General features: G+C 39.4%; 1 protein-coding gene across 5 annotated transcripts in view; it reads right to left on the reverse strand.

Moving 5' to 3' along the window:
* Nucleotides 1-26,238, reverse strand: part of ELF1 (E74 like ETS transcription factor 1) — a 156,865-nt gene that overhangs the window by 95,884 nt on the left and 34,743 nt on the right. Inside the window, exon 2 of one of the 5 annotated variants that reach the window (XM_066234048.1) lies at nt 24,983-25,138. The exons of 3 other annotated variants lie outside the window; for them this stretch is intronic. The gene's annotated coding sequence lies outside the window, so the exon portion shown is untranslated. Of the gene's footprint in view, nt 1-10,343; nt 10,477-24,982; nt 25,139-26,238 lie in introns of those variants that run through there. One more of the 5 variants, XM_066234046.1, reaches the window with a different exon arrangement.

The raw sequence follows: 26,238 nt of genomic DNA on the forward strand, positions 1-26,238 counted from the left end.
AAGGAGCTCATCACTACCAAACCAGTATTACAAGAAATGTTAAAGGGTCTTTTTATGAAGGAAATAAAGTTAAAAAATATGAATAATAAAATGGCAATAACTACATACCTATCAATAATTACTTTAAATGTAAATGGATTAGGCCTGACCAAGCGGTGGCGCAGTGGATAGAGCGTCGGACTGGGATGCGGAAGACCCAGGTTCGAGACCCCGAGGTCGCCAGCTTGAGCATGAGCTCATCTGGGTTGAGCAAAAAAAGCTCACCAGCTCGGACCTAAGGTCACTGAGCAAGGGGTCACTCGGTCTGCTGAAGGCCCACGGTCAAGGCACATATGAGAAAGCAATCAATGAACAACTAAGGTGTTGCAACAAGAAACTAATGATTGATGCTTCTCATCTCTCTCCGTTCCTGTCTGTCTGTCCCTATCTATCCCTCTCTCTGACTCTCTCTCTGTCCCTGTAAAAAAATAAAAATAAATGTAAATGGATTAAATGTTCCACTCAAAAGGCAGAGTAACTGAATGGGTAAGAAAACAAGCCCTATATATATGAAAAATTTTAAAAGCTGGGTAGCAATACTTACAGCAGATAAAATAGTCTTTAAAACAAAGGTATTACAAGAGACAAAGAAGGACCCAGCAAATACATTTTTGGGTATTTATTCAAAGAAAATCAAAACACTAATTCAAATAGACATATACATCCATATATTCATTTCAGCATTATTTATAATAGTCAAGACACGAAAGCAACCTAAGAATCCATTAATACAGGAAGGGATAATGAAAAGATGATACATATATATATAATGGATTATTACTGAGACATAAAAAAGTGCAATCTTGCCATCTGCAACAATATGAATTGACCTAGAGAGTATTACATTATGCTAATACTATATAATTTCACTTACATGTGGATTCTAAGAAAACAAAGCAATTGAACAAACAAAACAGAAACAAACTCATAGATACAAAGAGAAATTTAATGGTTGCCAGATTGGAGGGAGGTTGGGTGAAAAAGGAAAGGGGATCAAGATGTATAAAAGTCATGAGGATGTAAAGTACAGCATAAGGAATATAATCAATAACATTATAATAACTATGTGTGGTGTCACATAGGTACTAGACTCATCAGGGTGATCACTTCCACCTGAAACTAATGTAATATTGTCTGTCAATTGTAATTAAAAAATAAATCTTTTTAAAATAAGATGCACAATGCAGCATTAAAGCATCAATGATGCCTCTCATAAAAAATGTTCAAACTTCTGCAGAAGATAGTTCACTTTAGAGATGCCATGTATGGAGATTTTAACAAGAAGCCTGGGGGCCTAACCTCAACAATCTCTTTTAACTTGCCTAAAAGGTGCAGGCTGTATCATCACCACTGACACTGTGATGGTCCCCAGCATAAAATGTTCTAAACTGCTATAAGAAAATCTCTGGCTAAGTTTGTTTTAGAAACTCACTTCTTTAATTCACTCTAAAGCTTAAAAAAAATTATAATTAAACTTTAAAAAAAGAAATAAATATTTATGTCTGCAACTTACTCTGAATGCATCAATTGCCCATCTGTTTAGGGTTCTAGAAGATTTTACTCCCCTGGGCAGTGGTCGGCAAACTCATTAGTCAACAGAGCCAAATATCAACAGTAGAAAAAAGTTGAGGAGAAGACAAGATGGTGCTGGAGTAGGCGGTACCAACTCCCACCTCCCAGAACCAAAGTGGATTACAAACTAATTTTAAGAACTATCATCTGGAAAAACCAACTTTGGACTAAACTAAGAGGACTCTTCAACCAAGGAACACTGAAGAAGCAACACCAAGACTGGTAGGAAAAGCGGAAATGCGGAGAGGGCTGCCCAGCTCCCCGAAGCGAATGGCAGCCAGGAGAGACTCATGTGGCGGGAAGTGAGTTTAGCAGAGAGGGGAGGGTCCTGAGCCCCAGGAACAAAGCCCCAGCCTGCAGCCCCAGAGCCTAGAAGAGGCATATGGACAGTATTTAGCTGGAAACAAGTCAGGATACTGTTTGTGAGAAAGAGACTGATTTCTCAGACCCAGGATTCTTCTTAAAGGGACCATGCAGAATACCTCTCTCACAACCACTCACCCGGGGCTCCGGGAAATGGGGAGAGAGGAGAGGACTGGAGTAGCAGGAGAAGTGAGTCTTAGGGTCTGAGCTGCAGCAGCCCCACCCACATGGCTGAGGGCTCACCGGAGGAGGGGGCATACAAAAGTGGCCAAGCCCAGCTGCGAGCTGCCTGTAATCCAGCCTGCAGGAGAAGGGGGGTGAACCCTGGAAGGGGTGGAGACAGGCCCTTGAGCAAGGGTGCAGGAGCACAGCCTTGCCCCGCCAGGGAACCAAGGCTTGTGGCCTGACTTAGGAGCCGGCTCCTCCCATGGGGGTGGAGCCAAAAACCCAGAACAGGCAGAGTCCCGCTACTGAGTGTGGGCATGCAGTTCCACCGGGCCTGTGGAGCCAAGGTTTGCAGCTGTTCCACGAGTGGGCTCCACCTGCAAGGGCAGGGCAAAAGCATGGACATAGGCGGAGACCTGCAGTTGAGCAAAGGTGCTCGCCACTGTCCTCAGGGCTGAGCATAACGCCACCCCCGGGGGCGGGGCGAAGGCCAAGGCCACCAAGGCTTATATAGCTGAGCATGTGATCACAGCCACCCTGCGAAGGAAAGGCAGAAACCACAGCAACAGCCCCAGTGGGAAGGCACCGGCAACGCCTATACTCAAACGCCCTAGGTAGCAACAGAAGAGAGGGTGGGGGGGCTTGCAGACAGACCACACCTAGGGAACAGAGGCCACACCCAGTAGACTCCAGTAGCTAAGACCTTCTTTTACACAGAGAAGATGAGAAGGCAGAGAAATGCAACACAAATGAGTCAAGAGAAATCCCCAGAAAAGGACCTAAATGAATCAGATATAACCAAATTACTAGATGCACAGTTCAAAATAACAATTATTAGGATGCTCAAAGATATTAGAACAACAATAGATGGTCATTATGAACACCTAAATAGATAGCAGATATAAAAATGTACATTGAAATAATAAAAAAGAATCAGAAATGACAAATACAATATCAGAAATGAAGAACACAATGGAAGGAATTAAAAGCAGGATGGATGAAGCTGAGAATCGAATCAGCGAGTTAGAGGACATGATAAATAAAGGCACGGAAGCAGAGCAGAAAAAAGAAAAGAGACTCAAAAAGTCTGAGGAAACTCTAAGAGAGCTCTGTGACAACATGAAGAGAAATAACATCTGTATCATAGGGGTTCCTGAAGAAGAAGAGAAAGAACAAGGGATAGAGACTTTGTTCAAGCATATCATAGCTGAAAACTTCCCTCAATTAAGGCAGGAAAACATTTCACATGTTCAGGAAGTATAGAAAACTCCATTAAAGAGAAACCCAAAGAAATCAACACCAAGACACATCATAATTAAAATACCAAATATCAACAGTACAACGACTGAAATTTCTTTTGAGAGTCAAATTTTTTAAATTTAAACTATATAGGTAGGTACACTGTTAGTAACTTAATTCGGGTACTCCTAAACTGGCCTTTGCTAAAAACGTCCTCAATCTGATTGAGCCGTATGTGGATCCGAGTTGCGGTTTGCCAATCACTGCCCCAAGGCAATATGTATACCATAGTAAAATGTTGGATGGGTAAAAGGGCATCAATAGCAGGCATCTGTCCCTAGGAAAGATAATGAAGAACTCCAAATCATCTTAACCTACCCATTCTCTCTATACTTTTTATAAACTCTTCACAAAACTCAAGGTGATGATATTGCCATAGAGCCATGATGGCGAACCCTTTTCTAAAAACCGCCTAGCCCTGGCCGGTTGGCTCAGCGGTAGAGCGTCGGCCTAGTGTGCGGAGGACCAGAGTTCGATTCCCGGCCAGGGCACACAGGAGAAGCGCCCATTTGCTTCTCCACCCCTCTGCCGCGCCTTCCTCTCTGTCTCTCTCTTCCCCTCCCGCAGCCAAGGCTCCACTGGAGCAAAGATGGCCTGGGCGCTGGGGATGGCTCTGTGGCCTCTGCCTCAGGCGCTAGAGTGGCTCTGGTCGCAACATGGCGACGCCCCTGGTGGGCGTGCCGGGTGGATCCAGGTAGGGCGCATGCGGGAGTCTGTCTGACTATCTCTCCCTGTTTCCAGCTTCAGAAAAATGAAAAAAATAAAATAAAAAAATAAATTAAAAAAAAATAAATAAAACCACCCACTTTTGCACTGCTGGTCAACCTGGTCTCAACTGCCCACTAGTGGGCATTCCAGCTTTCATGGTGGGCCAATCACAGTGCCATTTGGTGGCTCCGCTACCACCCACCATAAAAGCTGGAACGCCCACTAGTGGGCAGAAGGGACTAGGTTGACCAGCACTGCAAAAGTGGGCGGTTTTTAGAAAAAGGTTCACCTTCACCGCCCTAGAGACTCTTGCACTACAGTTCCAGTAACCAAGTGCAGGAATTTTCCCAAAATGGAGATAATCTAATACCCTCAACAAGAGGCAATAAATACACTTTGGTATAGGCAGACAATGGAATACAACACTGCAATTAAAATTGAAATAAATCTCAGGGTTGAATGAAAGAAGCAACTTACTACAGACTATATATGGTGTGATTCCACTTATATAAAGTTCAAAGGGGTAAAAGTATAATGAAATAATTACCACAGAAGCCAGGAGTGCAGTTATTTTTAAGGAGAAACAAACATGAGCAGGAGTAGGGGATATCTAACTTAATGAACATGCCCTATTTCTTAACCTAGGGCAAACATTTTATAATTATATAATTGTATTTAAATTGTATGTTTTGTTTTTTTGTTTGTTTTTTAACAGAGACAGAGAGAAAGAGTCAAGAGAGAGGGACAGATAGGGACAGACAGAAATGGAGAGAGATGAGAAGCATCAATCATTAGTTTCTCGTTGCAACACCTTAGTTGTTCATTGATTGCTTTCTCATATGTGCCTTGATCATGGGGCTTCAGCAGACTGAGTAACCCCTTGCTCAAGCCAGCGACCTTGGGTCCAAGCTGGTGAGCTTTGCTCAAACCAGATGAGCCTGCGCTCAAGCTGGTGACCTCGGGGTCTCGAACCTGGTTCCTCTGCATCCCAGTCCGATGCTCTATCCACTGCGCCACCGCCTGGTCAGGCTAAATTGTATGTTTTATACATTCTCCTACATGCATATTTCAGTTTTAAAGGATAATGAACTGTCCCATTACAATATTAAGCATCCATTTAATATTTTGATATAAAAATAAGATGTAGATAAACTAACAATTACTAAATCAACATCTTATTTTTATAGTTTTACTATAAAATTTTTTAGTTTCATTGTTATAGGATTGTTTTCTAAAATAAAATATTTTTTTAATTTAGATATTTTAAATTGTACTACACAACTTTGCAAAAATACAATGACCACAATTTGACAGGGCATCCATTACATAGATAATGAAATTTACATGGTTTTACATCATGCAAGATCATTCTGATTCCTGTTACTTTGAAAAATTTCTAATATATAGGGTAGAAGACAGGACAAGGAAACATCCAAGAAAACACATATTTTATAAAACAAAAGACCTTCTATAAGAAGTGGCTGCTTCTGGGCAGCAGGACTGAGAATGGGAAGGCACAGAGAAGGGAATAAGTGTCTCATCAGTTGAAAGCTCTGAAAATAATACAATATCTGAAACCATAAGTTACACAAAATAAAACATATAGATACCAAACTTACGGACCCTGGCGATAGAGAACATTTTATGAATTTGACCCCAAAGAGAAGGGAAATAAGGGCAACAATAAATGAATGAGTATCAAACTAAAAAGCTTCTGCACAGCAAGAGAAACCGACAACAAAACAAAAAGGCAGCCAACCAAATGGGAGATGATATTTACAAACAACAGCTCCAATAAGGGGCTAATATCCAAAATATATAAAGCAGTCACAAAGTTCAGCAACAAACAAGCAAACAATCCATTAAAAAATAGGGAGAGGATCTGAACAGAGACTTCTCTCGAGAAGATATACAAATGGCCAACAGATATATAAAATGATGCTCATCTTCACTAGCTATTAGAGAAATGCAAATCAAGACCACTTCACGCCTGTTAGATTGGTTGTTATCAATAAAATAGATTAATAAGTGTTGGAGAGGAGAAAAAGGAACTCTCATTCACTGCTGATGAGAATGTAAACTGGTACAGGCATTATGGAAGAAAGTGTATGGTGGTTCCTCAAAAAATTAAGAGTAGAACTATCATATGACCCAGCAATCCCTCCCCTGGGTATTTACCCCAAAAAACTTGAAAACATTGGTAAACAAAGACATATGCACCCCCATGTTTGTCACAGCACTATTCAGTGGCCAAGACATGGAAGCAACTGAAGTATCCCTTAATAGAGGACTGGATAAAGAAGATATAGTACATACATACAGTGCAATACTACTCTGCCATTAAGAAATGATGACATTGCCATTTAAAATAACATGAATGGAAGTTGAGAATATTATACTAAGTGAAATAAGTAAATCAGAAAAAACTAATAACTATATGATTTCACACATAGGTAGGCTGTAAAACTGAGACTCATGGACATAGATAAAAGGGAAGTGGTTACCAGCAGGAGGAGGTTGAGGGAGGGGAAAGGAGTACAGAGGGACAAATATACAGTGATGAAAAATGATTTGACTTGGGGTGATGGGTACACAACATAATCAACAGTTCAAATGCTATAGAGGTGTTTACCTGAAACCTATGTATACTCTATTGATCAATGTCACCCCATTAAATTTAATTTCCTGAATAAAATTATAAATAAAATTTATACTACCAGGAAGGTGTTATTTTTTTCTTTGAATGGTTACAATGTGCAGACACCAGACAGAGAGTGAGCTGAGGATCATATACCATCTAAAGATTTGCCACTCCTAAGTTTAGCAGGAGCTATCCAACTGAGTATTCAAGGGTTTAATGCAGCAAGTAATAATTGCTTACTCATATGTGCTTACTAGTTTGTCAAAGATGGAAAAAGACAGAAAACTAGAAGAAAATATCTCTGATATCAAGAGCTTATATATATTTTTTCTTGTTGGTGAAGTCACTCTTCTTAACCTAGGCAAATGTGCATTCTTCAGTATTCATAATTCTTAGATACATAAACTTTCCTATTTCAAGTCTCAATCATCTTTCATCTCTAGACAGTCTGAACCTGATTTTAACTTCTCAGTGGTTTGATTCTGTTCTTTACTTACTTCACCTATGTTACCATCCCTGTTTTCCCAGTAAGAATCTGAGTTTGTGAGAATAGAGCCCATGTTTTCTAACTTTCTGTGCCCTGTTTGTTGCTTTGAACAATTAGGACCACACTGTGGAGGATCTGAAATTGAACTGGGTTAGAAGACTCGGAAATTTAGGAGATTTGACAGTTCTGTGCAAAGTAAGTATAAAAATCCAAATTTCAGACCTAGGGAAGGCAGAGCTAAAGTAAATTTTGCTTTGGCTGGTAAGCTCAGTGGGCTAAAAGCGTCGTCCTAAGATGATAGGGGTGCGGGTTCAATCGCCAGTCAGGGGACACACGGGAAGCAACCAATAAATGCATAACTGAGTGGAACGAAATGAATACTGCCCTTCCCCCTCCCCTCTCTCTTTCTTCCTCTCTGTCTCTATCAATCCATAAATTTAAAAATTAAGTGCTGGCTGGATAGCTCAGCTGGTTGGAGTGTCATCCCAGAGCATGAAGGTTGCCGCAAGTCAGGGCACATACAAGGGCAACTTGATGTTCCTGTATTTCTCTTCCTGCCTATCTCAAAAATAAATAAAGTAAATTTCAACCACCCCAATACAATACATCAAAATGTTAACAAAGATTTTGTATTCCCTAAGCATCTAAAATTTCCTGGTACATAAACTCAAAAAAGAAGAAAAGATAAGACAAATTGAATGAGATTACTAATTTTGGGAAAATTAAATTCAAGGTAAATATTATGTTGGTGTTTAGAAACCTCTAGATTTTGTAAACTCACATACAAAGTTTTATACCAACATCCTACTCAATACACACACACACACACACAATTTAATAGAACAAGACATCATGTTAAACAGTATCTGCCCTTCTCAAAGAATATAAGGTAAAATTAAAGCAGAAATAAACCTGTCTTTGTATCTAGAAGTTTCAAATAAATTCCCAACTTCTTATATTTTCACCTCTCTTAGGCCCATCTTAAATAAGCATTGTCACAAACAATGCTTCAACTATGAAAAAATTCTAACAGTGAAAAAAAGCTGTTGCAGAAAATTTTTTAATTTATCATCGCTCTGATGAAAAAGAAACCAGATTGAACACATTTTCAAAATCACTGGTTAATTCATTTGGTCACATCTTATGACCAAAATTATCACCAAGCAATTTAATTAAGGTTTATTTACTCTTAAGAAAATAGTCCAGACCATTTCAAACAAAGCATCACTTGTCGGTGTGGACTAGCCTGAGCAGCTCCGGGCCAGAAGCCCCACCACAAAGCACGGCACAACCTTGAGGAAGTCACAGGACCTATTTGGCCATGCTTCTTCATTTATAAAGCAGTTGGATGATCTTTGGTCTTTTTTAGTGCTGCAGTTGTGTAAATTAATAATTCCAAGATTAATTCTCCTGATTCAGTTTAAACTTATATTCAATCTTATGAGAGGAGAAGAGTGGGAAGGGAACTACCTGTAAAGTCTTACTGGTCTTCCCTTGCTTCCATGCTTTCTTTTTCCTCCCTTCTCCTTGAAGCTCCTATGAGCCTTCTTTACATAATAAGAAACTGAAATATATAACCAATACCTATTTATTTAAATTATACCAGTATCTTAATGTTAAAAAACTAAATTCTACTTTTCTTTAATAAATAAAATCTTAATTATTTGCTTATTTGTGTGCCTCTCAATTTTTGTTTTATGGGTCACTGGCTTTTAAAAACTCAAAAAAAAATTTAAGGCAAAATACTTTCATTACTAGATTTTTCACAGAGATCAGCCTAGAGGTAAATACAGTCTCTGCTTAGTCAAAGGCTGACTAACTCGGCAATGTGCAAAGATGACAGCAAATGGCTAAGAGTAAAATGTCTGCTGTGCCTTTCTTGTAAGACCACAAAACCGATCTGTTAATATCGACAATCCTTCCAAAAGATTAAGGAATAATAACTGAATGTCTTTCTATCTTCCCTTTTGTCTGATAGGCCTTCAAGCACTTAGAAAGTTAGTAAAAGCAAATTCCCAAAGTGCTAGCTTAATACCATCATAGTAAAAAATAAATAACTTAGCAAGTTTTATTCCCCAAAACTTTATTCATAATCACTGCATAGGCTAATTTTAATTACATAAATAACTTTCATAACTAAAACACTACTATATCCAGCTTATCAGAGTACCTAGAACTTCCAGGTACACCAGAACATAGACTTGCCAAAATCTCATAATTTCAATAATGATAAGTATTTCAGGATACATAAGGTTTTACTTTATAAAATACAAAACAAGCAAATTTTAAAAACAGAAAGAAGGCTGATATTCTTTATTTTTTCATTTTTATACAAATTGAAATACTATGTTTTCTTAGAAGCTAACTATATTTCTAAGGCTGTTACAAGCTTCCAGTGTGAATTATAAAACTTTATTATTTTTTCTAACAGTTAATGAATCATATTCTAGTCTTTCTTCCTCTTTATTTAAGTTACTTTAACTTGTTATCTAAAAGACCAATCATTTTACTTAAACTTCTATTTCATTTTCAAGATTAAATGTTTAGTACATGTCATTAACTTAAGGAAAAGAGAAAAAGAGAAGGATAGAACAGTCAAGGAGCAACATCTATAACTGAGTTGTCCCAAAACGTCCTCTTAACTAAAATGCTGAAAGAAAACCATGGCTTCTGAATTTTCCTTAACACCCAGACCATACATGAATAGTACAGTTTATTTCATTGTGACTTCTGACTACCCTCAAAATACAATTAAGTTTTTTAAAATTAAAATTTGACCTCATTTGCTTTGTGATAGAAAAAAGAAAACTCTCCTTTATTCTCAAGTCATACAGGGGAGATAAAAATCACACAAAACATAAAAAATGCTTTACCAAAAAGATAGAAAAGTTTCCAGTATTTGAATGCTTTGTTTCCCCCTTGTAGTTATGTGCAATCAAGCATGTGACTTATTACATTTTTTCAGAGTTAAAGAACACATTCAGCCATGTTCTTCGACAGGTAAGAACCACCCTCCGTTTATCAGTTCAGGAAACAGCCAGAAGCAAATATCCAAAATCATAACATTACCTTCAAATATCCTCATTATCTTTAGATATTGTCCTTTGGGCTTGAAAATAAAAAGCAATCCATCAAGTTTTATGCTGTTAAAATGGCTCCTGTAGATTGGGGAAGTGGTGTCTGTGCTTCAGCTTATGAGTCATACATGAAACTAAGTGTTTCTAAGGGAGCCACGCCCATGTTGCTGTGGACCCAATTATTCTGCGAGGTCAAATATGCAAATCTACAGGTAAAAAAGGGGGAGAAGTATAGAAAAAAAAGCAAAGTAGAGCCCAGGAGCAAGCTCACCTTGATTAAATCATTACTCAGCTCATGTTAATTACTATAATTTAAAATTAACAATAAAATACAATCAGAATCTACAAGGAGGGAAAATTAAAAATCACATGTTGTTTTAAAAAAGAAAATCTAAAAATTTTAAAGTAATGTTAACATACTGAGTAAACAAAACCATGAGAGAGAAAAGCTTGGGAGAGAATGGAAAGAGACAGCAACTTTCTGGCTTCTTTAATGTAACAGTGAGCTGGTGAGTCTGACCTGGCTACTCATTAACCTTGTATAAAGGGGCATATTACTATGCAATCTCAAAATGCGAGCAAACTGCAATACCAGAGGCAGATTTATAAGCTCACTAAACAGATAATATCAACTAGAAAATTCAAAGTTCAGTGAAAAAATAAGTGGGAATCAATCTGGTTTATATTTTAAAAAGTACCAAACTCAGGATTAGAAAGGAACTGAAGTTCAATATTTTAAAAATATGTATTTTAAATAGATCTGCAAACTTGATAAAACCGTATTTTAAACAAATTATCAATTTATGAACAAATTATGGCTCATAACTCGGCTGCTTCCAAGAGATAGCTGTCCAAGAGACAGTATTCTTTACTTTCAAACAAAATTTCCCACAAATAAAAATATGCAAGGGCTCTGCTGTACCATACATGTCTAACCTGAGGGTACCATCAAGACAAAGCCAGTGAAGTTTTGCTCTCCAAGCCACCCTACAACTGACAAGGTGTCCAAACAGCTGAAACATTACATTATTTACACTGCCCCTGGGTGAATATTTATTAATTTATTCTAAGAGCTGAAATTGATCAAAATGGCTTGAAAGCTAATGCTTTCCAAAAGCGCTATAAATGATGAAATGCAAGTCACTAGCTAGCCTTCATCCTAATATTTTATAAAAAGTAAATGGGATTTGGCAAGGTGTTCTCCCTTTAGTTAATTACTTGGAAGTAATAATTCTGACTTACTAGAGGCATAGCTAAGAGGACAAGCTGTCACTGGTTTCGGAACTTTACAAACTGCCACAAAAACATAATGACAATGAACCAACTTGCTACCCATTAAGCACCTATTTATTCTATGCCACTAAACACTACTTTATTTGTTTATCTTTTTATTTAAATAATCCCCATGTGCTTGGCCTGAGGTGACACAGTGCATAAGGCATTGACCAGGTACGCTGAGGTTGCTGGTTTGAGACCTGGGGCTTGCCTGGTCAAGGCACATATAAGAAGCAACTGTGAGTTGGTGCTTTCTGTTCCTCCCTCCCTCCTGCTTTTCTCTCTCTCCTCTAAAACCAATAAGTAAAATCTTTTTATAAAATAATTGTCAAGCTTAAACAAATTATGAATAAAAATTATGCTACAGCCCTGGCCAGTTGGCTCAGTGGTAGAGCGTCGGCCTAGCGTGCGGAGGACCCGGGTTCGATTCCGGCCAGGGCACATAGGAGAAGCGCCCATTTGCTTCTCCACCCCTCCGCCGCGCCTTCCTCTCTGTCTCTCTCTTCCCCTCCCGCAGCCAGGGCTCCATTGGAGCAAAGATGGCCCGGGCGCTGGGGATGGCTCCTCGGCCTCTGCCCCAGGCGCTATAGTGGCTCTGGTCGCAATATGGCGACACCCAGGATGGTCGCAACATGGCGACGACCAGGATGGGCAGAGCATCGCCCCCTGGTGGGCAGAGCGTCGCCCCATGGTGGGCGTGCCGGGTGGATCCCGGTCGGGCGCATGCGGGAGTCTGTCTGACTGTCTCCCTGTTTCCAGCTTCAGAAAAGAAAATGCAAAAAAAAAAAAAAAAAAAAAAAAAAAAAATTATGCTACAAAAGCATGACCAAGCAGTAGCGCAATGGATAGAGCATCAGATTGGGATGCAGAGAACCCAATTTTAAAACCCCAAGGTTGCTAGCTTGAGCGTGGGATCATAGACATGACCCCATGATTGCTGGTTTGAGCCCAAGGTTGCAGGCTTGAGCAAGGGGTCACTCGGTCTGCGGTAGCCCCTCCCCATCAAGGCACATATGAGAAAGCAATCAATGAACAACTAAGGAGCTGCAACGATGAATTTATGCTTCTCATCTCGCTCCCTTCCTGTCTGTCTGTCCCTATATGTCCCTCTCTCTGTCTCTCTCCCTGTCTGTCACAAAAAGAAATTATGCTAAAAAGAAAACATATCACTTTTTCTATTGTCAAATGTCTTATTTCATTTAATTAAGCTCATTTATTCAGAATGACTAGTCAGTACCCAAACAGCAAGAAAAAGGTCCTCTGCACAGTCACAGGAAAACCCAAGTCATTTTCCAGAGCTGAAACTTATTTAGATGATATCTATATAAGCCTAGTAATTTGATTATCTTTTTAGCTAATTAGAAATTGAAATGATAAGGAGTGAAAGAGGGAATAGAGAATGTATGAAAAAGTGACAAAGCTGAAAATGAGAGAAAAAAATGTAAAAACCTATAAAACTACAGATAAATATATCATAAAAAATACTAGGATCTAAAGCTAGCCTATAAAGTCAATACATTCTACATCTTCCTAAGTACATCACCACACAGTTAAGCGCCTAAAAGCCAGCATTATTGTGATAAACGTTTTTTTTTGTTTTTTTTTCATTTTTCTGAAGCTGGAAACAGGGAGAGACAGTCAGACAGACTCCTGCATGCGCCGGACTGGGATCCACCCGGCACGCCCACCATGGGGCGACGCTCTGCCCACCAGGGGGCGATGCTCTGCCCATCCTGGGCGTTGCCATGTTGCGACCAGAGCCACTCTAGCGCCTGGGGCAGAGGCCAAGGAGCCATCCCCAGCGCCCGGGCCATCTTTGCTCCAATGGAGCCTTGGCTGCGGGAGGGGAAGAGAGAGACAGAGAGGAAGGTGCGGCGGAGGGGTGGAGAAGCAAATGGGCGCTTCTCCTATGTGCCCTGGCCGGGAATCGAACCCGGGTCCTCCGCACGCTAGGCCGACGCTCTACCACGTGATAAACGTTTTTAAAAGACAAAATGAATAACAGCAAGTGTGTGAATTTTTTAAATGAATTACAGATACATAAAAGGATAAGCTTTTGCTACTTAAAAAACACACTTATGGCCCTTGGCTGGTAGTTCAGTAGATAGAGTGTCAGCTGGGCATAAGGACATCTCAGGTTCGATTCCTGGTTAGGGCACACAAGAAAAGCGACCATCTGCTTCTCTCCTCCTGCTTCTCCCCCTTCTCTCCCTCTTTTCCTCCCATAGCCAGTAGATGAATTGGTTGGAGTGTGGCCCAGGGGGCTGAGGATAGCTCCCTTGCAGCACATCAATCTCAGGTACTAAAAATACCTAAGTACTTGAGCACTGGCCCTAAACGGGGTTGCAGGGGGATCTTAGTCAGGCACATGTGGGAGTCTGCCTCTCGATCTCCCTTCCTCTCACCTTAATTAAAAAAAATAAATAAACCCATTTACAAAAAACTCATTATTTGATAATAGCAGATATTTGGACTGTAATTTTAAAAGAAATATTTTTGGTCACACATAGAAGAAATGCAAATGAAAATAATTACCCATCCTCAACAGAAACAAGTATCTTAGCTGTTCCTAAGGAGAGGATTCCAAAGTTGCTATTAAAATATATTGCCCTTTTGACCAAGAGGATCCCTATTAGCATTATTTTACCACTCATAGGAACTGGATCTTGGTTCTAATCACAGCCCCAAAAAAATCAATCCCCACAGGAAGCTCCCCCCCCCCACAGAAATAGCACAGGTTCTAGAGCCAATCTACTTGGGTTCAAATCCCAGCTCTATCACCTATTAGCTGTGAAATTCTGGACAATTGCTTAACAATCCTGTGCCTTACTTCTTTATCTGTGATTTAAGTTAATAGCACCTACCTCAAAAGATTATTGGGAAAATTGAAATCAGTCCATGTACTACTATTCAAAATATAAAGAACTTAAAAAAACTCAAGAGTAAGAAAACCAACCACTTTTTTAAATGGTCAAACCATCACCAAAGAAGATATAAACAGGAAAGACCTCAACATCATTACTCAATAAAGAAACACAAATTAAAGTCACAATACCAGTATACATTACTAGAATAGCTTTAAAAAAACAGTGCTGGAGGCCCTGGCCGGTTGGCCAAATGGTAGAGCGTTGGCCTGGCGTGCAGGAGTCCCGGGTTCGATTCTCGGCCACGGCACACAGGAGAAGCGCCCATCTGCTTCTCCACCCCTCCCCCCCTCCTTCCTCTCTGTCTCTCTCTTCCCCTCCCATAGCCAAAGGCTCCATTGGAGCAAAATTGGCCCGGGCACTGAGGATGGCTCCATGGCCTCTGCCTCAGGAGCTAGAATGGCTCTGGTGGCAACAGAGCGATGCTCCAGATGGGCAGAGCATCGCCCCCTGGTGGGCATGCCAGGTGGACCCCAGTCGGGCACATGCGGGAGTCTGTCTGACTGCCTCCCTGTTTCCAACTTCAGAAAAATACAAAACAACAACAACAACAACAACAGTGCTGGTGAGGATATGCAGCAAAAACAATCTTCATACATTGTGGAAATGCAAAATGGTATAGCCTATTTAGAAAACAGTTTAGAAGTTTCTTAAACATACACTTATACAATCCAGCAGTCACACTCCTAGATATTTACTCTAGTAAAATGAAGATATGTATCTATTACACAAATATTTATAGCAGTTTTATTCATAACCACCAAATACTGAAAACTGAAATATCCCTCAACTGGTGAATGGCTAAGCACATTGTCATATAGCCATCTAATAAAAATGCTATTAGCAGTAAAAAGGTATCAATTCTGAACTGCTGATAAATGTTACATGTGTGAATCTAAATGCATTAGGCTGAGTGAAATAAACCAGACTAAAAATATATACTGCATGATTCCATTCATACAACATTCTAAAAAAGACAAAAATTGTATCAGTGGTTGCCAAGGATTGGGAATGAGGGGACTGAATTGACTACAAAGGAATACAAGGGAATGTTAGGGGTGATAGAAATATTCTTTATGGTGACTGTGGTATTGGTTATGTGGACCCTGAGAAATAAGATACCTGCTGAGAATGGCTCCTGGTGCCTAACTGCACTTCAGGAAGAAGCCTACACTGAACTACCTTCCTCTGCACTTAACTGCCTGCCTGCACTGGTTTCTGCCACCTGAGCCAGCCCTCATAGAGGAGTTTCTGAAATCCTATTGCAATCAATAGGGCTGAGAGGCTTTCCCCATCCAACTGGAGTTGCTCAGCTATATACCCCTGCCCCTATCAATATCTTCAACAACCAGAGGAGCTCCATTCTGACCAATCAGGACTATAAAGATTTGGAGTCCTCTTTTCATGAGCGCAGACGAATCAAGAACCAGGTGTAGGAACTTCTGTATACATAAGCCAGCTCCTACCCTGGCTCTGAGAGTGCACTTTCCCTTTCCACTTAAGAATGGAGACTAGGGCTCTGGCTGGTTGGCTCAGTGGTAGAGCACTGGCCTGGCATGTGGCAGTCTGGGGTTCAATTCTAGGTCAGGGCACACAGGAGAAGCGACCATCTACTTCTCCACCCCTCCCCTTCTTCCTTCTTTCTCCCTCTCTCTTCCTTCTCCTCCTCCTCCCATAGCCATGGCTCAACTGGTTCAAACAAGTTGGCCCAGGCACTGAGGATGGTTCCATGGCCTTGCCTCAGGTTCTAAAATAGCTTGGTTGCCAAGCAACAGAGCAATGGTCCCAGATGGGTGGAGCACTACCCAGTAAGGGGCTTACCAGGTGGATCCTGGTCAGGGCGCATGAGGGTGTCTGTCTCTCTGCCTCTCATATAATTAAAAGAAAAAAAAAAAAAGGAGACTAGATATCCCTGGCTGAGCTACAATAAAACACCAAAGATGTCTCACCAGAGCAGAGCAGTGCAGAGTAGAGCAGACCAGCACGGAGCAGAGCAACCCAGTAAAAAGCAAAGTAGAACTGTGTAGCCAGAGAGGGGCCTGCCCCCTGGGCTGCCCTCACAAGTATGTTGTTTTGCACTGAGTCAAGTTTCCTTCCTCACCATACCCCAAATTGGGGATTCCTACTGGCGCTGAATTAGTACCAGTGACCACGGGTTTATAGTTATATGACCTTTTATGTTGTCAAAAATCATAAAACTGTACACCTAAATAGGGCAAATTCTACAATATATAAATGAAATCTTAATATACCTGACTTTAAAAAAACAGTTCATGTATATAAAGTGCTTACTGTAGTACTTGGAACTTAGTAAGCACTTCATAAACATCATCTATTTATTATGTGTCATAGTAGAAGCAACTAGTTTCAAATACTTCAGGATGACATGGCCTGGCCAGAGCATCATCCCAAAGTGCAGACGTTGCCAGTTCGATCCCTGGTCAGGGCACATACAAGAACAGACTGCATTTCCGAATGTGAGCTTAATGTAAACACAGTTCTCTATTACCTATTATTAGATTACTAGACCTCCTCCCGCTTCTGCACAATTAGGGCCCATCCACCATAAGAAAGATCCTCCTGAACAAATGTCTGTATGTTTTAAGAAGCATAACACAGGCAAAGGGGCTCTGTCTGATGTTGGTCTCTACTGGATTCCTATCAGTAAGAGCGGGCCAAACACGTAGCAGAAACTCAAAGACATGAATGAATAACTTTTGTAAAATGGTTCATTGAGGATAAATCATAGCATATCAAGACATTACTACACATTAAAATATTTTTAGCCTGACCTGTGGTGGAGCAGTGGAGAAAGCTGAAATCCTGGATTCCACCTGAAATGCTGGATTCATGTAATGAACTGTGTTATTAAGATTCTATTGTCATGTTATTATGGGTGTTATTCTTTTCTCTCTTGTAAAAAAATAACCAAGAATTGATTGTACAATTATATTCTTTACAATGCTCCTAGATAATATGCTGACTTCAATCTCAAATTGTTTCATATAGGCATGATATTTTATCTTACAATTAAAATTTAAATTTAATATTAAAGACAATATGGTATCTTTTACTTCAGTGGATTGTAACCAAGAATGCACCTCTGAATCTAGTGAAGCTGTTTTTTGATGATACATGCCACTCCTAGAAACATTCAGTAATGTGAGTAGAGCCTAGGCTAATAAGAACCACAGCTCTGTTGTTCTGTAACCCTAGTACTTCATGTATACTACGGTAGTTTGTGCTCCTCACACGGTAGCCACTCAAAAAGACACTTATCACCTTACTATTCAACAATCTCTAAATGTTATGGAGAGGAAATCCTAAGCTCCTCCTTTGCTACTCTTCAGTCAAAAGCATCATATAGAAGTATGTCACAACATCCTAACTGTCCCTTTCTCTAGCATCAACTGCCTACTTTCAATTCACCTTTCAATCCGCTAACAAAGAAATCTCCCTAAAGAACAACTCTGTGAGTAATGTGATTGTCACTCATGGCTGAAAAACAAACTGATCCCTTAGAGGCAAAATAAAAAGCTAGACTATTTATCATGGTTTCCAAGGCTTTCACAATCTGACCTCAATTTAATATTTTCCAGCCTATCTTCCCTACTCTTTACCTCTCTCCACTATATCTCTGTCTGCTTCTCTCTCTCACACACCTCTCTCTCACACACACACTCACTCCAGTCTTCTGAAACTTTCTGGATTGTTCCATTTGTTTGCCTTCCCTGGATTTAGAAAGCAGTTATTTCCTACCCTACCCCTTTTCTCTTCCTACTCATCCATCCTGCACAGTCTCCATTCAAATGTGCTCTCTGCATGAAGGCTTCCCTCTATGGCCCCAGTTACATGGAAAGGAGGTCTATTAAGACAAGTGACTTGATCAATATCAAGTTAATGACTGATTTGAGGTAATCCTAGGCACTCATTCATTTAAATATTTACTGAGCACCTACAATGTGCCAGGCACTATTCTAGGCCCTTGCTATAGAGCAGTGAACAAAAGGGACACTGATAAATGATCCCTACCTACAGTGGTGCCTATATTTTCACAAGGTAGACAAACAATAAACTAAATACATAGTATGTTAATTATAAGTAAAAGATATAAATAAAATATATAGTATGCTAGTGATAAGGTCAAAGAGGGAAAAAATAAAAGAGCAAAGAAGAATATGACATTTTAAATAAACCAGCTACAGAGGACTTACTTTTGTTGGGTCACTTTTGAGTGAAGACCCTTAAGTATGTAAACATATCTAAGAAAGACCATTCCCAGCAGAACAAAGCCAGTGCAAACTATAAAATGGAGCTCGCCTGACATGATGTTCAAGGAAATGTCCAAGGCAAGTGTGTTTTGAGAAAATAAGGAGGAGAGTAATAGAAGACTGAAACTAATAGAACCTCACTGTTTAGATATTTAAATTGGAGAGTTTTAAGTAGATAAGTCATAAGGGGCAAGGATGGGAGCAAGGAGAAGCCAATGCAATAACCCAGAAAAGAGAACAACTCAAAGGAGGCAGAAGAAAAGGAAGACATAGTTAAATTAGGACTTTTTCTTTTTCTGAGGAATAGCCAAGATTTTTGAATGGATTAAAAGTGGGTTGTGCAGAAAAGAAAGGCTTCAAAATTCCATTTCTGGCAACTAGTGTTCTACAGTTGCCAAAACCGAGACAGGAAAGACTACAGACAGCAAAGGTTTGGAGTAGGGGAGTATCAGGAGTTCAGTTTTGAACACACTAAGTTTGAGATGTTCATTAGCTACCCAAGGGGAGATATCAAATAAGATATATTATCCAACTGGAGCTGAAGACAGAGTCCTGAGCCCAGCATAGAGGTCTAGGTAGATATATAAATTTGGGAGTCATATATATTATATTAAAGTTACAGATATAAAAGGTAACAATGACAGACTCTTGGGACACTCTGATATTCAGAGGTAGAGGAGATGAGGTAGAAAAGGCAAAAAAGGCAGAAAAGGAGTACCCAGAAATGCAGCAGGAAAACTAGGTGAATATGGTATTATCCTGGAATTAGAGTAAAAAAATATTTCCAAGAGGAGGGAATGAGGAACTGTGCCAAATGATGACAAATCAAAAACAAATGATGAGGTCTGAGGAAAAAAATGACAGTTGAATTTAGCAACATGAACAGCACCACTGATTTTTTTTTTTTGTATTTTTGTATTTTTCTGAAGCTGGAAACAGGGATAGGCAGTCAGACAGACTCCCGCATGCGCCCGACCGGGATCCACCAGGCACCGCCCACCAGGGGGCGATGCTCTGCCCCTCTGGGGCATGCTCTGTCGCAACCAGAACCACTCTAGCGCCTGGGGCAGAGGCCAAGGAGCCATCCCCAGCGCCCGGGGCCATCTTTGCTCCAATGGAGCCTCGCTGTGGGAGGGGAAGGGGAGGAGAAGCAGATGGGCCCTTCTCCTGTGTGCCCTGGCCGGGAATCGAACCCGGGACTTCCGCACACCAGGCCGACGCTCTACCACTGAGCCAACCGGCCAGGGGCACCACTGATTTTAAAAGAAGAGTTTCTCACAGTGTGGTAAATATAAAAACAAACAAACCATCTGATGAGAGAGAATTTAAGAAAGAACGAGAGGTAAGAAACTAAAGCTATAAAGTAATTTTGTTGTGAAGGGATCAAGAAAAGATTTTTTTTTGGAGGGGTGATTGTTGTTAGAAAAGCAGTACCTTTTCTATTACACAGATTATACCATTTTTACTACAGTTAATTACCATATTTTTTGCTCCATAAGATGCACCTTTCCCCCCTAAAAGTGGAGGGGAAAATGCCTGTGCATCTTATGGAGTGGAAGATATGGTATATTACTAAATATTTTAACACACCATTTGGTTCAAAATATTTTTTTTCTTATTTTCCTCCTTAAAACCCTAGGTGTGTCTTATAGTCAGGTGCGTCTTGTGGAGCGAAAAATATGGTACATACAAGTCTGTATAAACTGATAAGCTGGTAACCCACCTGAGGGCAGAACTATATCATGAAGCTACTATAACCAGTTGTGACTGTAGACAAATTCCTTCAAACTACCATGGGATTTCAATTTTCTTTTTCCTTTTTTATAAAACATTAGGAGAGTCTAGAGAGCTAGTAATTTTGAAGATCCATTTTAGTTCTGACATTTTATGATTTTTATAGTCTTCTCAAGATCTCTGAATAGTGTTTGAGAAACTGAAAACAAAAAATATACTAAAGTTATATTTTTAAAAGATGTCTCTTCAATTTTTTATATTGTTTACTGAAAGTAACATACAAAATTACCATATATTCAGAGTAACATGGAATTTTAGAAAATCTTCCAAAATTCAATTACACTTTACTAAAAAGCAAAAAAAAAAAAAAAAAAAAAAAAAAAAAAAATCCCCCCCAATATAGAATATTCTAGAATTTTTTTTTATCCTAAGGCAATAAGATATTTAAGTAAATGGTCTTTTATTCACAAGTCCAAAAAAGTTCATCTAAAATACATCAAGCCTGACCTGTGGTGGCGCAGTGGATAAAGTGTCGACCTGTAAGTGCTGAGGTTGCTGGTCCGAAGCCCTGGGCTTGCCTGGTCAAGACACATATGGGACTTGATGCTTTCAGCTCCTCCCTCCCTTCTCTCTCTCTCTGTCTCATCTCTCCTCTCTCTCTCTCTCTATCTCTCTCTCTCTGTCTCTCCCTCTCTAAAATGAATAAATAAAAAATTTAAAAAAAAATTAAAATACATCAAAACTCTATGCTCTTAAAAGAAAGACTTCTTTTGCCATTACTAAAATTTAAACAATGTAAGAGAAGGCAAGCCTCTCATTTTAAACCACCCTCATAAAGACTCTGCTTACAAGGAGATAAAGAAAAAGCTTAGTATTACGACTTTAATTTTTACAAATGGGCACCCTCGATGTTAATTCATAATTTAAGGTGCACTGATAATTTACTTGTCCTGACTTTTGCTTTGGTACTGAATCACAGAATGCTTAGTTAGCCCTGAATCCAGCAACATAAAAAAAATATTTGCTGTTATTTTTCCTCTTTAATAAAAAGAAGAACCCAATATAAACAGAAAATAGGGGAAATTTAAGATATGTTAAAGAAACAAAACTTCAATTTCTTTTAATAACATGATAATCAAAACAGAGAAAGAAGAAAATAACATTAGCAACTAGCAGTCCAATGGTTAAAAGTCCAATTGGCTTTAGAGTGGGTGACCCAGGATTGAGTCCCAAGTCCACTAACTATAACTAGTCATTTGACCTAGAACTCTAAGCCTCTGCTTCAACTTCTGTAAAAGGAATAAAATTAATCCCTATTTCACATACATACAGGCAAAATTCACTTAAATTGTTTATTATAGCACCAACCTAGTGTGTCTTTAAGTGTATAGTTACCAATAAGGTGGAGATAAACAAATATACTAGTAGTAACATCCATACTCAACAATAAAATGGGGTAAATAAACTATTGATGAACAAAATCTGGATGACTCTCAAAAGTATTATGTTGAGTGTAAGAACCCAGAGTCAAAGCACTGTTTTTCAGCCGTTAGTCCAATACCAGTGCCAGTCCACCAGAAATTTTGTACCAGTCTAGCAAAAGAGTTAATCACCCTGATGTTGTATGAAGATTATAGGCATAATGATCTTAGTCAAATTTGTTTATGCTCAGGGTGAGTACCACTTATCATTATATATCATTGATGAAAACTGTTAAGGTTGTCTTAAATATCTTGGGAACTCGTAGGCTTTTTTGAATAACCTTTAGTACCATGCAGAGTACCTTTACAAATAATGAAAATAGGCAAAACGCATTCAGACAAACTTATGTAGCACTGCATGTGTGGAGTTTGGAAATCAAGCCCTAGGTCCTGGCGGTTGGCTTACTGGTAGAGTATCAGCCTGGCATGTGGATGTCCCAAGTTCGATTCCCAGTCAGGGCACACAGGAGAAGTGACCATCTGCTTGTCCACTCCCTCCCCCTCTTCCTTCTCTCTCCCTGTCTCTTCCTTTCCCACAGCCATAGCTCAATTGGTCCAAGTGTACCATCTAGGGCACTGAGGATGGCTCCAGGGAGCCTCTGCCTCAGGCACTAAAAATAGCTCAGTTACGAGCATGACCCCAGATAAGCAGAGTATTGGCCTCAAATGGGGGTTGCCAGGTGGATCTAGGTCAGGACACATGTGGGAGATAGCTCCCCTCTTCTCACTTGGAAAAGAAAAAGAAAAAAAAAAAGGAAAGGAAATCAAGCACTAGCTTCTACCATAATGCACTACTGTCAGCAGTATGATAAAACTTTATTTGCTGTGTGTTTCTATTTCTGACCCCTTCCCTCTCTCAGTACATTTTTTCACACTTGCGCAAGTAGTCATGCATATACTTGCCTGTTCAGAACATGCCCATACTGTTTGCATATAAATTATTGTTTGTCACTGTGCTTTAAATTTTAAACACTACAAATTGGAAAGAAAAAAACAACAAAACACTGTTACTTTCTTCAAAAGAGAAAACAATAGTCAAAAGAAAATTAGCAATGACACTGAAAGTAAAGCGAGTACTAGTCCTTCAAGTTTAAAAGTAACAGTGAAAAAGAAATATGTTGATAATGTGGAAGGTGCAAAAGAAACCAAAATAGAAGAGGAAACTTTGCTAGGCAGTATGATAATGAGTATTTAAAACTTGGTTTCACTGAGGCACTTGGTAGTGAATTATCACTATGGCCCTGGTGCGTAATATGTTCTAAAATTATGTCAAATGATGCAATGAAACCTTTTAAATTTATTCATCATTTGCACATGAAGCATAGTGATCTCATTGAGAAGACCCTGGATTTTTTTTGAAAGATTACCCAACCAAATGAAAAGTCAGAAAATTCAAATGAAGAAAATTATGACTAGTAACAAGTCACTGCTTTGAGCATCTTAATTTAGCTGCCTTCCAAATATCAAAAACAAAAAAAACCCATTCACTGTTGATGAAGAATTAGTCAAGCCTTGCATCTTAGATGTCACTCAGGAAAATGTTACTCTGTTGATTTGGCCAGTGATATTAAAGAGAAAATTATAGAGGGAATAAAGAAATCAAAATGTTTTGCCATTCAACTTGATCAATCAAATGACTTGAGTAACCATGCTTCTTGCTTGGTTCATGAGGTATATTGATAATAAAGACTTTAGGTGAGAACTACTCTGTTGTCTTCATTTACCTGGTTGGACCACTAATTCAGAGATATATAATGTTCCTAATGAAGACTTCCTTTTTTTTTTTTTTTTTTTAATTAACTGAGATGCAGGGAGGTGGAGAGGCAGAAAGACAGATTCCTGCATGTACCCCGACTGGCCAGGGCCCCTTATGAGGACTTTTAAGCAGAGGGCTTAGACTTGGGAAAGTGTGTCCGAGCGTGGATGGTGCAGTAAGCATGAATGACATCACTCAGGGGTAGCTGCAAAAATAAAGCATGTTGCACATCCAGATATGTTGTCCACTCAACTGTATGATTCACCCGCAGTATTTAGTTCCAAAGAAACTTTCTCCTGGATTGAACACAGTGATGAATGATGCAGTGAAGATCATTAATATATTTGTAGTTGAGGTTTGAACTATAGACTGTTCACAACACTATTTGAAAGCATGGATTCACAACACAAACATCTCCTGCTCTATAGACAGTGAGATGGTTCTCAAGAGGAAACTTCTTTCACCTTTTAGAGCTGAGAAGTGAAACAGTTTCTGCAAGAACAAAACTCTGCATTAGTAGAGCTTTAGTTTGACAAAGAATGGATGGCTAAGCTTGCATATATGATGGGTATATATAGTTAGTCTCCATCGAACTAAATATTTCTCTTCAGGGATTCAATACAAACATTTTTACTTTAAGAAATAAGAAGGATGCATTCAAAAAGAAACTTGGTCTTGGCCCTGGCAGTTTGGCTCAGTGGTAGAGCGTCGGCCTGGCGTGCAGAAGTCCCGGGTTCGATTCCTGGCCAGGGCACATAGGAGAAGCACCCATCTGCTTCTCCACCCCTCCCCCTCTCCTTCCTCTCTGTCTCTCTCTTCCCCTCCTGCAGCTGAGGCTCCAATGGAGCAAAGATGGCCTGGGCGCTGGGGATGGCTCCTTGGCCTCTGCCCCAGGCGCTAGAGTGGCTCTGGTCGCAACAGAGCAACACCCCGGAGGGGCAGAGCATCGCCCCCTGGTGGGCGTGCCGGGTGGATCCCGGTCGGGCGCATGCGGGAGTCTGTCTGACTGTCTCTCCCTGTTTCCAGCTTCAGAAAAATGCAAAAAAAAAAAAAAAAAAAAAAAAAAAAAAAAATTTAGATTGATCTTCTGGTGTCCAAACATAAAATGCAATTATTGACACAATTTTGAATATCACTGGAAGAAAAATATCCATCTCTTAGTTATAAAACTATTAAATTTTTAGCCTGACCTGTGGTGGCGCAGTGGATAGAGCATCGACCTGGAAATGCTGAGGTCGCCGGTTCGAAACCCTGGGCTTGCCTGGTCAAGGCACATATGGGAGTTGATGCTTCCAGCTCCTCCCCCTTCTCTCTCTCTGTCTCTCCTCTCTCTCTCTCTCTCTCTCCTCTCTAAAATGAATAAATAAAAATAAAAATTTAAGAAAAAAAAAAGGTGAAAACTATTAAATTTTTAATCGTATTTTCTACTCATTTGAGAAGATTTTTTCAGGCCTATCACTAATAAAAACCAGAGAAATCAAACGGATGTTATTACAGTATTTCATCTCTCGAAAACAAAACTGCAACTCAGTTATGAAATATAATTGCAAAGAAGCAACCACAGATTTCGCACTAGCTTTATTTGAATTAAACATTACTCTCTAGAAATTTCATTTGTAGTCTATTAAAAATATATACATTTTACTGTTCATCTGTCTATTTTAAGAGAAATTTATACTGTTAAAAGATAATACACAAAATACTAATAAATGTTTTTATTTTTGCCTTAGTAGCCCCCTAAATAATTCTATTTTCACCAGTCCCCAAGTGTAAAAAGGTTGAAAACCAATGACATAGTGTGATTCCATTTATACAACATTCTCGAAGAGACAAAACTGTAATGATGAAGAACTGATCAGTGGTTAGGGATATGAACTAGGAGGATGGTGTGCTATAAAGAGAAACCACAAGGATTGTTGAGGTGTGATGGAATTGTTCTATATCCTGATTATGGTGTTGGCCACACAAATTTATACATGTTACAATTCTCTGAACTGTATACTAAAAAAAAAAAAAAGGGTTAATTTTACTATCATTAAAAAAATTTTTTTAAATTCCAATATTCCAAATACCCATTACTCCAGTCTATTGTCATAAGAAAACTAGACAAAATAATACTGAGAGACATTCAACAAAATATCTGATCAGTACTCTTCAAAGTGTCAAGGTAAAAAAAAATCATCACAAATTTTGAGATTAAGGAGACATGACAACTAAGTGCAATGTACCATATTCCCCCATGTATAAGATGCACTTTTTTCAAAAGTTTTGGGGTCTAAAAACTGGGTGCGTCTTATACAGTGGTTGTAGATTACTTTTACTTGCATGTCCAGCACTGTTGCATTTGTTTTTGAGCTCATTGTTGAGGACAGTGATTTGTAATCAGACACAGATGAGGACAAGCTAATGGATGGGAGTTTTGACAGTGATGGGGAGTTGTATGAAT

Source organism: Saccopteryx bilineata, chromosome 6 (genome assembly GCF_036850765.1).
Source record: "Saccopteryx bilineata isolate mSacBil1 chromosome 6, mSacBil1_pri_phased_curated, whole genome shotgun sequence".
Taxonomy (NCBI): domain Eukaryota; kingdom Metazoa; phylum Chordata; class Mammalia; order Chiroptera; family Emballonuridae; genus Saccopteryx; species Saccopteryx bilineata.